Source organism: Lycium ferocissimum, chromosome 8 (genome assembly GCF_029784015.1).
Source record: "Lycium ferocissimum isolate CSIRO_LF1 chromosome 8, AGI_CSIRO_Lferr_CH_V1, whole genome shotgun sequence".
Classification (NCBI taxonomy): Eukaryota; Viridiplantae; Streptophyta; class Magnoliopsida; order Solanales; family Solanaceae; genus Lycium; species Lycium ferocissimum.
Genome location: NC_081349.1, coordinates 27,667,971 through 27,683,623, shown reverse-complemented (window position 1 = coordinate 27,683,623; position 15,653 = coordinate 27,667,971). Strand labels below are relative to the sequence as shown.

Sequence of the window (15,653 nt, the reverse complement as noted above, 5' to 3'; positions counted from 1 at the left end):
TATTCACATGAAAAAAATAAAGAAAAAACTCTGAAAATGTCAAAATTTACTTGAAGAATTGAGAAAAAAATTAAACTTAAAACATTCACGAGCGCACTAACACCTAGGTCAAAAAGGAAAAGAAAAAAAAGTCATCGATTATAAATGGAAAAATTACATAGGGTACTTACTTAAGACTCTTTATTACAAAATATATAGATAGTTTTTTTTATTTACAAAACATAACGATATATTACGAAACATGACGGATTTTCATATATTTTTCATTTTTTTTTATAAAATATATATTTTTTTAAAAATAATTTTTAAAAATATCTATATTTTTTAATTTTTTTGAAAAAAATAATTTATATATATATATATATTTTATTATTATTTTTTATCAAAGGCTTAAAAAATTACCTCAAATTTTGTGTATGGAAAATGTATGAAATTTGTATGTGTGAGTGAAATATTTAATATATTTTTCATACACAAAATTGTGAGTGAAAACTTTAAGCCTTGAATATTGTATGAAAGTTATTCTGATGTTGTTGTAGTTGTATTAATTTTAGAAACCTAATATGAACTTTATATACGAAAAATGTGAATGAAATTCTAAGTCTTGAGCAAGATATACACATTTTATACTATTCTCATACATAAAATTTTGAGCGTAATGTTTAAGCCTTGATCGAGATATACACATTTTATACGTTCTTCATGCATAAAATTTGAGCGAACGTTTTAAGCCTCGAGTAAGATATACACATTTCATACATCCTTGAGCAAGATATACACATTTCATACACAAAAATTTGAGCGATTATTTTAAGTCTTGAATGTTGTATCAAAGTTGTATACAATGTTGTTGTAGTTGTATTAATTTTTGTAAATCTAACATGAACTTTTATACACCAAAATGTGAGCTAAATTTTAAGATTATGAGATACAAATTTAAATACATTTTTTCATACACAATTTTTGAGCGGATTTTTAAGCCCTTGAACGAGATATACACATTTCATACAATAAATTTTGAGCAAATTTTTTAAGCCTCGAATTTATATACACATTTCATACGACTTTCAAACATAATTTTTTGAGCGAAAAAAATATTAAAAAAATAATTTTCTTAAAAAATAAAAAATATTTTTTTAAAAAAAATATAGTTTTTTTTTTAAAAAAAAGCATGTTTTGCATAGAGTTTGTAATGTTATGTTTTGTAAATATAAAACTATCATTCACGTTTCGTAAATATTTCTCCTTAATATGTATATATACGTAGTAGTCCTAATTTAGAAATTGTCAATCCACAACTTCTTTAATTTTGTGCTAAGTGGGATATATAATTTATTAACTCATGTCTTATCAAATGCAATCAACTGATATGATCTTCTCAAATATCAAAGATCCTTCTGCTTCTTTTGACTTAACATTTCTTGAGAGAACATTTAATTCTTGCTCTAAACACATTTTACTTTTGGTGTTAGTGGCTATACCCTGTTAAAACCTCATGCTTATTATTTGGATATTACTTAACATCATTTACTCAAACGATCAGACAACAAAGTGGTTAATTCATAATCTTTGTTGAGGTTTACTTACAGACATCACAATGACCTAAGTGTATGTAAATATTAATAACTCAAGGGAAGCAGCAAAGGTGAGACTTAGTAGTTAATGAAGTAAGATAAAAATCATATTATGAAAACTTGAGGTTCAAATTCTAGCACAAACAAAAATACTATGTGATTTTTTATGATTTGTCAAAATAATGTTTACTAGTGCTTTGTACTATGCATGATGGAAGAAAGATTTTGAGTTTATGATTCTATAGATTAAGAAAAGGTGTGTCAGAAATTATTGTTGTATTATTGTTTTAATTTTTAACACATATATTGGGTTTGGACTTTGGGTCAAACAATTAGGGTCTTCCGATCCCGTAAGCAACAGAAGGATGATCAATTGAAAACCTTTCGTCTGGGAATAGAATATAATATTATGTATATAATTCAAAAAATATTTTTATAGATGTATATTAAATTTAACAATTCTTTATTTAAATTCTAAATTTCCAACGCCTATAAGTGTAACTGTAACTTTAACTTCTCCCTTGACAGGTACCTAGTAAAATATTCAATATGTGCACCTAGATTATTAAAAGAGTTAAGCATTAATAACTCAAAAAGATTGAAAAAAAGAGTACACATATTTTAAAAGCTTGATTTAACTAACATTTCTAGTGAGAATCAAACATACAAACCACTTTATCACAAGGCCCCAAGCTAATCCACTCACTTAAATTAATTTGATTTTGTCACCAAAGTAGCTTTTAACCATTTTAATAGTGTTATTATGCTTTTGGTTAGCACACTTTTAAAGGTAGAGTCTTTTTAAGGACAAGTCTGCTCCATAGTCCACTTCTCCATTTGACAATATTCTTCTTGCATTACTAGCCATTTTCCTTCAACAAGAATAGCAAATTCCAAAATCATCAAATATGTTCTTGAAAATCCTTTCAACATGATACCGATTGTTCTTTTCTTCATTATATGAAGAAAAAAGACATAGAAAATCACACAAAATATCGCAAAAATGGGTGGTGCTGCATCAAAGTTAGCATTTTTTCCACCAGAGCCATCATATCAAGTCGCGTAAGTCGCGTAATAACCTTCCCCACAAAGTTCCACAAGCAACAAAGACTAGTAGGACCATCTACTTTTTTGCAGAATGCTAATACCAAGACTTAAACAATTGCACCTACCAGGAAGATTCCTTAATTTTTCACCATTCAAACATCACTAAAATATTAACCATAATGACAGCTCCAAATTCAAACTCTCATAACCTTTTTTTTTTTTGTATCCAAAACAAAATATAACAACCATGTCAAGCTCTGAACATGGTGTCCATGTCTTAATATTTCCTTTTCCAGCACAAGGTCACATACTACCACTTCTGGATTTCTCACATCAACTTCTTCTTCATGGTATTAAAATTACCATTTTAGTCACACCTTAAAAATCTACCAATTCTTGATCCTCTTCTTTTCTATCCATCCATCTGTTAAAACTCTTGTTTTTTCATTTCCTGGCCACCCATCACTTCCTTGGTGTTGAAAATGTTAAAGATGTTGGAAACTCAGGCAATGCTCAGTTATTGCTGGTCTTAGTAAGCTTTATGGTCTAATCTTAGAATGTGTTTAAGACTCAACCCAATCCTCCTGTGGCTATTGTTTATGATTTCTTCTTAGGCTGGACTCTGCGATTGGCCCAAGAACTTGGTGTGCCTGGAATTGTTTTTTACACTTCTGGGGCATTGTTGGTTTCTATTATGGGTGATATTTGGAGGAATTTTGGGCTTATAAAGCTTAAAACTGTTGAGTTTAATGGGCTTCCTAAAAGTCCAAGATTTGTGAGGGAACATCTTCCTTCAGTGTTTCAGAAGTTCAAAGAAGGTGATCCAACTTTGGAGATGGTTAGGAATGGATTTATTGCAAATGGTGTAAGAGTTTTTGGGTCAGTTTTTCACTTTTTGAGGCTTTGGAAAGTGAGTATTTGGGCTTTTTAAAGAAGGAAATGGGCCATGATCGTGTGTATTCAATTGGGCCGATAAATTTGGTTGGTGGGCCTGGTAGAATTGGCAAGCTTCCAATGTGGATGATGGTGGAAATGATAGAGTTTTCACTTGGCTTGATGAGTGTGATGATGGATCCCATTCTTTATGTGGCTTTTGGAAGTCAAAAGTTACTCACAAAGGCCCAAATGGAGGCCTTAACTGTTGCTTGAGAAAAGTGGAGTTAAGTTCATTTTGGTAGCTAAACAATTGTCAGCCCAACAAGAGGAACAAGTTATGGATCAGTGCCAAAAGAGTTTGAGGAAAGAGTACTAGGAAGAGGCCTGAGATTATAAAGGGTTGACCTCACAGGTGGAGATATTGGGCCATCAGAGCTGTTGGGTTTGAGTCATTGGGATGGGTCTGTGTTGAAGCGATTGTAGCGGGAGTGTTAATTTTGGGCTGGCCCATGGAGGCAGACCAAAGTTCGTTAACGCGTGGTTGTTGGTGGAGAATATGAAAACATCGGTCCGAGTTGTGTGAGGGCCTCCGGTGCCCACCTGATAGAGATTGGGTGGAGAATTAAAGTGATGAGTAATGATTTGTTTAAGGGGAAGGGCAAAAAAATTGAGAGATGAAGCACTTGAGGCTATTAAAATTGGGGAGCTCTAAAGGATCTAGATTTGATTGTGAGAGAGCTGACCCAACTAAAAAGTAGAAAAAAATTTATATAGATGGGCCAAACAATTTTAAGGTGGGCCAATTTTTGATGAATTTGGTTGGGCCCAGATGGACATTTGATGATTATGCATTCTTCAACTTCAATATAAATGTATTGTATTTGATAATGAGGAAGGAAAATGAACAAGTTGACCTTGTCCATCTTATATTATATGTTATTAATTCCCAAGATGTCTCATTATACTTACAAATAAATGTGATTTCTTTTAATTTGTTAGTTGTATTAAGAGTTCTATTATACGGAGGATAAAATATTTATTTCAATAGTTTAGGGAAAATTTGGCCATTTTACATCGAAGGAGGGGAGAGCGATTTTGTGTTTCATTAACGGCAAGGGTATTTTTTTGAGCTATGATTAATCATGAGGCCATTTTTGTGTCAAAAACCTAAACGGACATCAAATTGTCCCATTTTGAATAGTTCAGAAAAATTGACCTTTTCTTTATAATATATTTATGGTGGCATGGTTCTTCCCTTCTTGGATGTTACACGATGCACGATGGGGGTAGCACTGCAAGTTGACATATGGCATTACATAAGAAGAATAAAAAGAGATTTCTAAAGCAAAATACCATAGTGAAACAAATGTTAACTGACAAGAGACTTAAAAAAAAAAAATGATAATAGCAGAATTTATGAAGGAGATGTATCGCAAAATTTTGCAAAAGAGAGAATGAAGTAGTAACACTTTAGGAATAAAACCCAATATACGCTACAAGTAGATTTTGCATGAAAGTTCAAAAAGTGAAAGAATAAAAGGTAGATAACTTCTGAAAGCAAGATTGTAATTTATATTTAGACAAAGATTCCAAGCAAACAACAGTGTGAAAATAAAATAAAAGGCCACAAGATGTGGCGATGTGAAAGGAAAAAAAATGGGGAATGGGAAAAGTCATACTTTAGGACCAGACTAAACAATAAACTTATAAAAAGGAAAAAAACATTTACAGAAAATAAGTATATTGGATTTAATCGCATTATAAAATATTTTTGTCTGTCTTATCACTTATGTATTGTTCAAACATTTGCACTGATCGATTACATTAATAAACTAATAATAAGCTAATTTTTATTACTAATTATTAAATCCAAATTAGCATAAGATGAAATAGAAGTTAGTTCATGAATTTCTGTAACAACTATTCACATGAAAACTAATAAGAAAAACTCTAAAAATGTCAAAATTTACTTGAAGAATTTATAAAAATTAAAATTAAAACATTCACGAGCGCACTAACACCTAGGTCAAAAAGGAAAAGAAAAAAAGTCATCGATTATAAATTGGTTCCCCAATATCTTAACAAACTTAGGCCCACAATGTTATGAATGCTTGCTTTAAAATGGGGTCATTTTTGTTTCTTTTTCTGACTTATGAATTCTATTAGTAATTTAGAAATTGTCAATCAACAACTTCTTTAATTTTGTGCTAAGTGGGATGTATAATTTATTAACTCTTGTCTTATCAAATGCAATCAACTGATATGATCTTCCCAAATATCAAAGATCCTTCTGCTTCTTTTGACTTAACATTTCTTGAAAGAACATTTAATGACTGCTCTAAACACATTTTACTTTTGGTGTTAGTTGCTATACCATGTTAAAATACCTCATGATTATTACTGGATATTACTTAACATCATTTACTCAAAACGATCAGACAACAAAGTGGTTAATTCATAATCTTTGTTGAGGTTTACTAACAGACATCACAATTACCTAAGTGTATGTAAATATTAACGACTCAAAGGGACCAGCAAAGGTGCGACTTAGTAGTTAATGAAGTAAGATAAAAATTATATCTTGCAAACTCGATGTTCAAATCCCAAAGACAAACAAAAATACTATGCGATTTTTGATTTGTCAAACAATGCCCACTAGTGCTTGGTGTAGGAGATCAGCTATGGAACAAGATTTCAGCTTTAAGGAAGCAGGTATTCTGAAAGTGTTAGTAAAGTTATTAATAAATTATTTATATATTAAGTTGAATTTTAACACATATATTGAGTTTGGGTCAAACAACCTGGTTCTTCCGATCCTGTGAAGCAAGCGACGGTCAATTTAAAATCTTTCGTCCGAGAATTATATACGTATATGTAAAGTAATATTCAGTATGTATATCAAAAATTCTTTTTATAGATATATATTAAACGTAAAACTCTTAGCCGAAAATTCTAAATTGGCCAATGCCCATGTTGTAACCGTAACTTCTCCCTTGACAAGCATCAGGCAGAAAAATATTCAAGATGTGCACCTAAATTATTAAAAGAGCTAAGCATTAATAACTCAAAAAGATTAAGAAAAAGAACACACATATTTTAAAAGCTTGATTTAACTAATATTTATAGTGAGAATCAAACATACAAACCACTTTATCACAAGGCCTCAAGCTAATCCAATTTTTTAAATTAATTTGATTTTTGTCATCAAAGTAGCTTAACCATTTTATTAGTGTTATTATGTTTTGGTTACACACTTTTAAAGGTAGTGTCTTTTTAAGGACAACTCTACTCCATAGTCCACTTCTCCATTTGACATTTTTCATCTTGCAAAACTAAGCCATTTTTCCTTCAACTAAAATAGCAAATACCAAAATCATCAAAACATGTTCTTGAAAATCCTTTCAACATGATATCTACTGTTCTTTTCTTCATTATATGAAGAAAAAAGACTTAGAAAATCACACAAAAATATTGAAAAAATGGGTGGTGCGCATCAACAATTGCCTCAAAGTTAGCATTTTTTCCACCGCAGCCATCATATCAAGTTGATTTAGATGAACAAACACACAAAATTGAAACTATTAGGTGTCCCTCAAAGTGAAAAGGGTGAAGTTTCAATTTCCGCAAACAAAGAGAGGACATTACATTTTTGCGCTTTTGTTAGGAACAAAGCGTGCAAATTTGACACTTTTTATTCACATGGCAATGCCGCTGATATAGGCCAAATGTTCCGCCTTTTCGAGCTAGTGATCGTTTACGCGTAAATGTTATGGGGTAATTTGATCACAATTTCATGTGAATTCGTCTGTTTTTTTTTTTTGGTTATTTTCTTGATTCATCTTTATAGGCTGAATTTAGATTTATTTTTGCAGTTATGATTATGCTGGATATGGAAGGTCTAATGGAGAAGTAAGCAATTTTCATTTTAGCACATGTTATGCCTTATTTTAGGTGCTGGAAAGAGAAATATATCAAGCTATTCTTTGAGCTTTACAACAAGACTCAGCTAGTATAATGTATTTAATATGCCTTGATGAACTATAGTGATTATTTATTCTTTTCTTTGAAATTAGTGATTGTTCTAAGTTTGTTTAGTGGCAATCACGTTTATGTCACAAAGACATGTGATCAAATCACTCCATTCCTACTATTCATTTTCTTTGAAAGGTTAGATGTCCAAATTTGGGACGGATTTAACTTATATACACTGATACTGTAATTTACCTGTTATAGTTGGTTGACTGTCTTATTTTATAGGCGACTAGTTCTACTTATTATGAACAGTTACTTGTAGATATGTTTTAGGTGGCAACATATATTGTAACAACTCTTTTACAGTGTCAGTGTTTGTAGAAGTTAAACTGAAATTTAAGTTGTTTATGTTGGTTTTGAAGCCAAGTGAGCAAAACACATATGCTGATATAGAAGCTGTTTACAAATGTCAAAAGAGATTTATGAAGTGAAGGAAGAAGACATTATATTATATGGACAATCAATTGGAAGTGGTCCAACTCTTGAATTAGCCACAAAATTGCCTCAAATTAGGGGTGTGATTCTGCAAAGGTGCAATACTTTCTGACTTCGAGTAATGTATCGTATAAAGTATTCTCTTTGGCTCGACATATACAAGGTTAGCCAAAATTTTTCGTTCAGTAGTTAATTATTTCTTAATATATAGTATGTTATAGTAACATTAATTTTTTTGGTTCTCTCGTTTGGCGTAATATTGATAAAATCCCATATGTCGGTTGTCCCATTCTTGGATTCATGTAAGTCTCCGATCTCAAGTATTAGTCGTTTTGGCAACCGAATTTTTCAAATATTTGACGTTCTAGAAGGGTAATTTACACGAAATATTTGTTTCCATCTCAACCTTTATTGTTCCAATTGACGTTTTAAGGGAGATAAAGAGTAACTTATAAAACACTATAACTATTATGATTAAGGTTATTAAATGTATTTCTTAAGGGGAAAACTTTAAAAAAGACGTATAATATGAACCTAATATATTGTTTTTCTTGTTTTTGTGGCATGCCTTGAAAGCACGCGAACTTCAATTAATTTTTAGACCAATGATACACATCTCAACTAGCTGCCACACAATACTTAGAGGGATTAAGTAGAATTAAGACTAAATCATGGATTAGATTTTCTTGATTGTCTCCAACTTATAAAAAAATACTTAGAAGATTTCATTGGGCAATTTTCATTTGGTCTGCAGGGTACAGAAGATGAAGTAGTTGATATTTCACATGGTAAAAAGCTTTGGGAGCTAAGTAAAATGAAGTATGAACCATTGTGTGGTAAATGGAGGAAATCACTGTGACTTACAAGTTTTCCTCAGTTTTTTACTCATCTCAAGAAGTTCATAACTTCAGTGGAAAGACAATCAGATTATTGTCAAACTGTTGAACTTGAGGAAAGTATAATTGACTTAGATTATACTTGATATTACAAATGAAATTAGGTGCAGACCAAGTATTGAAGAGATTGAAAAATCAAGAATCAGTACTGAACATAAAGAGATCATTGCAATAAGGCCTACCACAGACAGAAAATTGAAGCCAAGAATTAGTGTTGACAAGAGGGGAAAACCAAGAAAAGCATCGACTATTTCAGGGAAATCAAGAATTAGCACTGATCAATCTGAGAGAAGGCGGAACAGCATTGACCGGTAAAGAATTTTACACTATCAGTGTGTACTTTAACATCTTGTTTTAGTTTATATACCCCTTTTTTTCCCACATTAACTAGCTAATTCCACTTATTATAGACGATCACGTATAGTTGTCCGACCCCTAGCAGCGTAATTTAACATGTTATAGCAATTTACCTAAAGTTGACTAATTCCACTTATTATGCATGATTATCTATGGTTATATACCTCTAGCATTGTGTTTTAACATGTTATAACAATTTACCTCCCTTATTTTGCATGCTAACGAATACCACTTATTAGGCCGATTACCTAGAGTTACCTTTTAGGATCTAATAAGGAAAAGTTTTTTCATTGTTGACACTTTACCTTATGATCTTACAATATGACTAGAAATATCATCATGCTGTATTTTGACTATTGATTTTGAATGATTGCAGCTTTGGAGACATGATGAGATCAGTAGCATTGTGCAATATTGACTGTTTGAAACAGACACTAGCAGAGGAGGACTAATACAACTAAAGTCTTTAAATTGTTATTAGTGTCTGCAAAAATTTTTTTTTTTTTTTTTTTTTCCTTTTCCTTTGTTTGAATGGTATTTTCTTTCTCTAATTTAAGTGGCACGCTACAGCAAAAGGAAAAGGAAAACAAAGAAGAAGAGATCTGCAAAGGAAAAAAGGAAAAGGTGAAAGATGTATGGACCACATTGAAATTACTTCACTGCCTATATGTTTTGTGATTTGAATATGTTCTTTCTTTATTCAAATTATAGTTTTGGTCCCTACATTTGCAGTCCATTCTTCAAGGTTGTTAATTCTTTTGAAACATTCTTCACATTCTTTATCATCATGCGAATGATTTATGGACCCCCATTACATGATTTTTTGTTCTAAACTTTGTTATTGAAGATTAGAAGATCTAAAATAAAGAAGCAAAAGCAAGATAAAGTGATTAGGGAGCCAGTAAATGATCTTCTTAGTTATATTGCTTTTATAATCTAGAATTTGCCCTTTTAAAAGGGGCCACAAAAATCATGATTTCCTTGTCGGAGTAGCACCTTTATTAACCATTGACAAAGAAAAAGCATAGGAGATATCTTATCAAAGAAATATTCCAAAATATTGTTTTATAACAAACATTTGGATCATGATTTTGATTTGATAGCTTGATTAGCATTTCCTAGATATGGTTGTAATCACCTGCATAATTGTTAGCAATTAATGAGTAAGAAGTCTCGTAATAGAAGGAAGACTGATGAGGACAGGTCAATAAGAAATATTGACAGATTTCTAAACTGGTGAGTTTTTACAGAAAAACCTTAGAAAAATTTTACGTCAAAAAGTCAGTGGAACGTAAGCGCAATACAAGACAGCGCACAAGATCACATGATAGATGTGGTTTTAGGGTCGATATGACGTAGTCAAGGGACAAATCCATGAGATATGTCGTACCAAAAGAAGAAACACTTACCATGAACTTGGACCGTGACAATGCAGTTAATAGTCTGTAAAGCAACGTCAAGAGTTTTTTTTTTTTTTTTTTTTTTTTTGTAGCTCAAACATCAGACAAAAGGCAACTCGATAAATTTGAGTCTAACAACTGTGTCATTTTTCCAACCAGCCTGACCTAATCTAGATTGGTAAAAGTGGGGTATAATCAATGTTTCACTACTTTGTAAACAGAATTGGAAGAGTCTTGATCTCTTAAATAGTACTGGGAGCATCCAAGTGTTAGCGTCCCCATGAAATTTTACTATTGCACTGTTTTTGAGGTTATCTTCGGGCACCTAATCTTGGTTAAAAGAGACCAATTGGTTGTTGCTGATATACCTTTTGATGTAGAAACTTGTCTGTCTTGCAAACATCAAGATGTATTAAAAAATAATACTTTTCAGAAAACAACTATCTTACAGCTTGTTTGGATGGGTGTTACATATCGATTTCTAGCGTATCGTGTTATATTGTATTGTGTTGTTTTAATTAATACAATATTTGGATAGAGTGTCGTTTTCCATCATTATTAGCGGCGTATGCAGGATTTTTTGTAAGCGGTGTCGATATTTATAGAAGAGACAATAAATTATTAATATCACATTTGCACGTAAGAGATAGCCTTGACTCGTTACATATCTAAAATTTTAGCCATAGAGGTCATATTTGCCAACAATACACTTAGGTTGAGGTTCGAACTTGCAACCTTAGACAAGAAAATTATGCGCCAAACAAACGCTCCAATCGAGTCTCACTGTTAAGGGGTGCCATTTTCTTTCCGTATGATTTTAAAAACAATACAATTATATATATCTAATAAAATATTTTCCGACGAAAGGGTGTCGCTTGACACCATGAGGTGTTAAATGACCCCATAATTACATAATGCTACACATAAGCAATCTAGAGAGTAAACTTACAATATTATAAAGAAAAGTTAAGTATGTGTAGAGTTATTATAAAAAAAATTGCAGGGTAAATGATAAAATATGATTATTAATTAATAAGCGAAGACAAAATGAAGGGGGGGGGGGGGGGCGGGGGGGTAGGATAAGAATGACACGATCTCACCAAATTAGTCATTATACAAAATGAGACTTTTTGTAGTTACATAACACTAGATTTGATTAAAGAAAGATAACAAGAATTTGATTAACAAATAGAAATGAGCAGGTAATCTAACAATTAAAATACATAAATCACTAAATTCAATCCAGCGGGAAAGTGAAATGAAATCATACATGGAAATCTTACTTAGAGATCCAAAAGAGGTTCATTATATCTATCTATCTATATATATATATATTATCCTCCCATAACTCATACAAAAACTATTTTTCTCTATCTTCAAAGTTAGCTAACTCTGATATAAAGACTTAAATAAGATTTATACTAGTCTTGCAAAAATAAATAAATTACAAGAATGATCAAATTATAAAAATAGTTACTTGAGCATATTGGTAGCCTTAAAATCCTCCTTTCATGCTTCCTTTAAGTCCTCCAAGTGTTTTTTTTTTTTAGGTAAGGTAATCCTCCAAGCTCATTATGGCTGGAAGAATGGTCCAAAGTCCTAGATGTACCTGTTGGTTGTAATCACTTTCCTCGTACTTGAACTTCAAAAACTCTTTTTAATGAATCTTCTATTGTTGTGATTGAAAGCTTGCACATCCAAGACACACCCTCACTCTTGATATCGACCTTATACCACGGGTTGCATCAAATCTTTAGGTCATCCAATCATGGAGACAATTGTATATCGGCTCCACGTTTGGCGTCCAGGCTCAAGTGACTTCTTGCTTTAGTGGATTGAAATAGCTCAACGCTTGTCATCTCTTTTTCGCCCCCCATAGTCAAACTCTAGCCGATCTAACTATAAAGGGCTTTGTTGAGAGGGGCTCTCTCTATCTCATTTGCTTTCCCTACTAGGGCACAAGAGGGCACTTTTTGTCTAAAGCCTACTTCCTCTATAGACAATTACTTTTTGTGGTTTGTCTTTGTAATAAGAAGATGTTGCTCAAGATTGAATGGCCAATTCTCCTCCGAACCCTCGATTCTATTATTTTCCAAGAATGTTGAGCTGGGTATTTAAGCCATGTATCTGGGAGGAAGAACAATAAAAGCGGCCTCAAAAAGCTATTCTCCAAAGTTAAGCCCTTCTTCCAATCCAAGTCGCGAAGCCGCCTATATCTAACCACCGCTCACCCCGATCACATATTGGCACGTTCTGATGCATCATAATCAAAAGGTCGTAAAAGTAAAGAAGACCTATGCATCGTTGTACCGTCATGATCGACTCCTACGCTACCACGAACTTGAATCATCACATGGTCGGCGAAAGCAAGCTAAGCTTCACACCCGCCGAGGAAGCCAAAAGACCCTCTCACTACGTTCGAGCCGGGACTCACATCTACCCTCTCACGCCCGCCGAAGGCTCCGCAACACGTTGGAGCTTTTAGATCCCTCCCTAAAATGCCCATTCCCCTAGAGTTCTCGAAGTTATTCTCATTTCACCGGGCCCCTTCTTAAGCCAAAAGAAAGCCGGCAAGAATCTCACGGTAGTACGAAGGGGAGCGTTAACCGCATTTCTATCACTCGACATTTTTAGCTCCAAACTTGATCCCTCCACTCTTTCGGGCCTCTTTTTGTATCTCCAAGCCCATTTACTTAAAACTAACCGAATTCATCATTTTTTTCCGTGCTGGCCTTTCTTTTCGGGGGCCTTTAATTTTTGTTCCTCAAATTTGCTGGTCTTTAATTTTTTATCCTTAGCTTAAAAAGGTAGTCGAAAATATCTCGAGGTTTCCGGCTCGAACCTTGCCCAAAAAAAAATATATTTGCAAGGCGAAAGTTTTTTGCAAAAAGTCCGCCTTTTATGCGTACTTCTTTAGGCGCTCTGGGCGCAAGTCTGCGTCTCAAAGAGATTTCTTAGTTGCAGCTTGCAGGCAAAGTCCTCCACACTCCTCCCAAAGGTTCTATGTAGCTTCGCCCGAATAGGCCTTTCGAAATTATTATTATTTTTTACTCTGTTGGATTTTGAACCCAGAACCTCGAGGTATTTTTGGTCACCTTTTTAAGCGAAGGCCAAATATTAAAGATCGGCGAATTGAGGGACAAAAATTAAAGACCAGTTTGTATGAAGGGTAATCGTGCAAATTGCCAAATTAAGTCAGTTTATTTAGGGCCCGTTTGGCCATAAGAATTATTCACTTTTTTTCGGATTTTTTTTTTTTTCACTTTTTCCCGGAATCAGCGTTTTGCCATATGAAAATTTCAAATACAACTTGAAGTTGTATTCCGGAATTTAAAAAACAAGAAACACTTGTTTTTCAAGTTTTTCAGTTTTTTCACAACCAAAACAACTACATTTTAACAAAAAATACAATTTCAAAAACTATGGCCAAACACAACTCCAACTCCAAAATTCCAAAAAAAAGCGAAAGTTTTTGGTTTCTATTGCCAAACGCCTACTTAGTTTATGCAATTAAATCATACTAAAAAGCTAAAAATTCAAGATATATATATTGATAAGTTGAATAAATAAGAAATAAGAATAATTAATTAAAAATAAATGAAAAATGTCATGTGGATGTTTTTTTTATCTGGCCTAGTTTTTAGCTTCCAAACACCATAAAAATAGTGAAGTCACTCTCTATGTTACTTGACACTACATGAGGCTTCTAATAAGCAACATTATAGTTCAAGGGTGTAGTAGCAACACCTCATGAAGTCATAATGAGAGTATAAAAATTGCAAAACATGAATAGTTTAAGCGATTTTCATGTATTAACCTTATAATAAACTTTTAGCAACCATAAGTTTAGTAGTTGCAGTCTTGGAGAGCCCTTAATGTAAAAGATTAGTAGTCTGAATTTTCTTCTCTTCATATTCTCAAAGAAATGGAAATTTAATTTCTGTCATGACAAAAGGAAAAAGGTCAAAAATGCCCTTCTACTTTGGAAAGGGCTAAAAATATCATCCATTATAAATTGGGTCTGTAAATACCTTTTCGCCATTAAAATTTTCAACATACTCCTCGTAAATCTCCAAAATAACCGATTTCATTTTTAAACACGCTCCATTTAAATCAACCATTCAAACAAAAACCCATACGGGTACTCGTCATGTTTTCAGTGGCTCCAGATGCAGGACTCCGGAACATGTTTCGGTCGCATACGGATTTTTTTATGTAGTTGGGCCTCGTGTTTAAACGGGAGGGGTTTTAAAAAATGAAATCGGGTTATTTTGGGAGATTTGAGAATTCTCTAAGATAGGACATATTTGAAAACTTTAATTTGAGGAGGGGTATTTTTGATCCAAATTTATAACGGAGGATATTTTTAGTCCTTTTCGCAAAGTAGAGGGCCACTTTTGACCCTTTTCCCTAAAAAAAAAATAAAAAAAAAAAACATAAAAGAAAGAAACAATGCCTATGTATTTCAATATCTACTACATATATATAAAAAATAATAAACCGTATATATACAAGTGATAATTTTCGTCGTCGAAACGAGTTCGTGTGAACCCCTAGCCACCACTTGGCTCCGGCCCTGCCCCACATCCTTAAATAAGAATTGTCTTTTGAAAAAGGGAAACAAAAAGGAGTTGAACTGTTATTTTCCACATCCGCATATAAATGCCGCTTATACGGCTTAAATACCAGAAATTTTCACCTTAATAACAAATACATAAAGCAGTTCAAAGTCATATAATGAACCTATCTTCGTGTACAAATAAATTCAAAGTTCTACACTACTAGTTGCTTTCAGGCACTAATCAGAAGAAGGATGACCAAGTAGTTTTAACACAAACTAGTAAGAGTCGCTAAAGTTACGTTGGAGTGATAAGGATATTTTTTTTCTTAATTATAAATTTCGAGTCCTAAAGCATTTAAATTGATTTCGATAAAATACTTTATCTCCAAAATGGATCTTTCCAGTACAAATCCTATTAATCAGACCCCAAAGATACAAAACACCAAGTGAAAATAAAATAAAATATCAACCAAGA

The 15,653-nt window shown here is 32.7% G+C and overlaps 2 pseudogenes; both read left to right on the top strand.

Annotated features, from left to right (window-relative positions):
* The first annotated feature begins 2,822 nt into the window (after positions 1-2,822).
* LOC132066782 (UDP-glycosyltransferase 89A2-like) lies at positions 2,823-4,516 on the top strand (annotated as a pseudogene).
* Positions 4,517-6,145: 1,629 nt separating this feature from the next.
* Positions 6,146-9,938, top strand: LOC132067087 (uncharacterized; annotated as a pseudogene).
* The last annotated feature ends 5,715 nt before the right edge of the window (positions 9,939-15,653 follow it).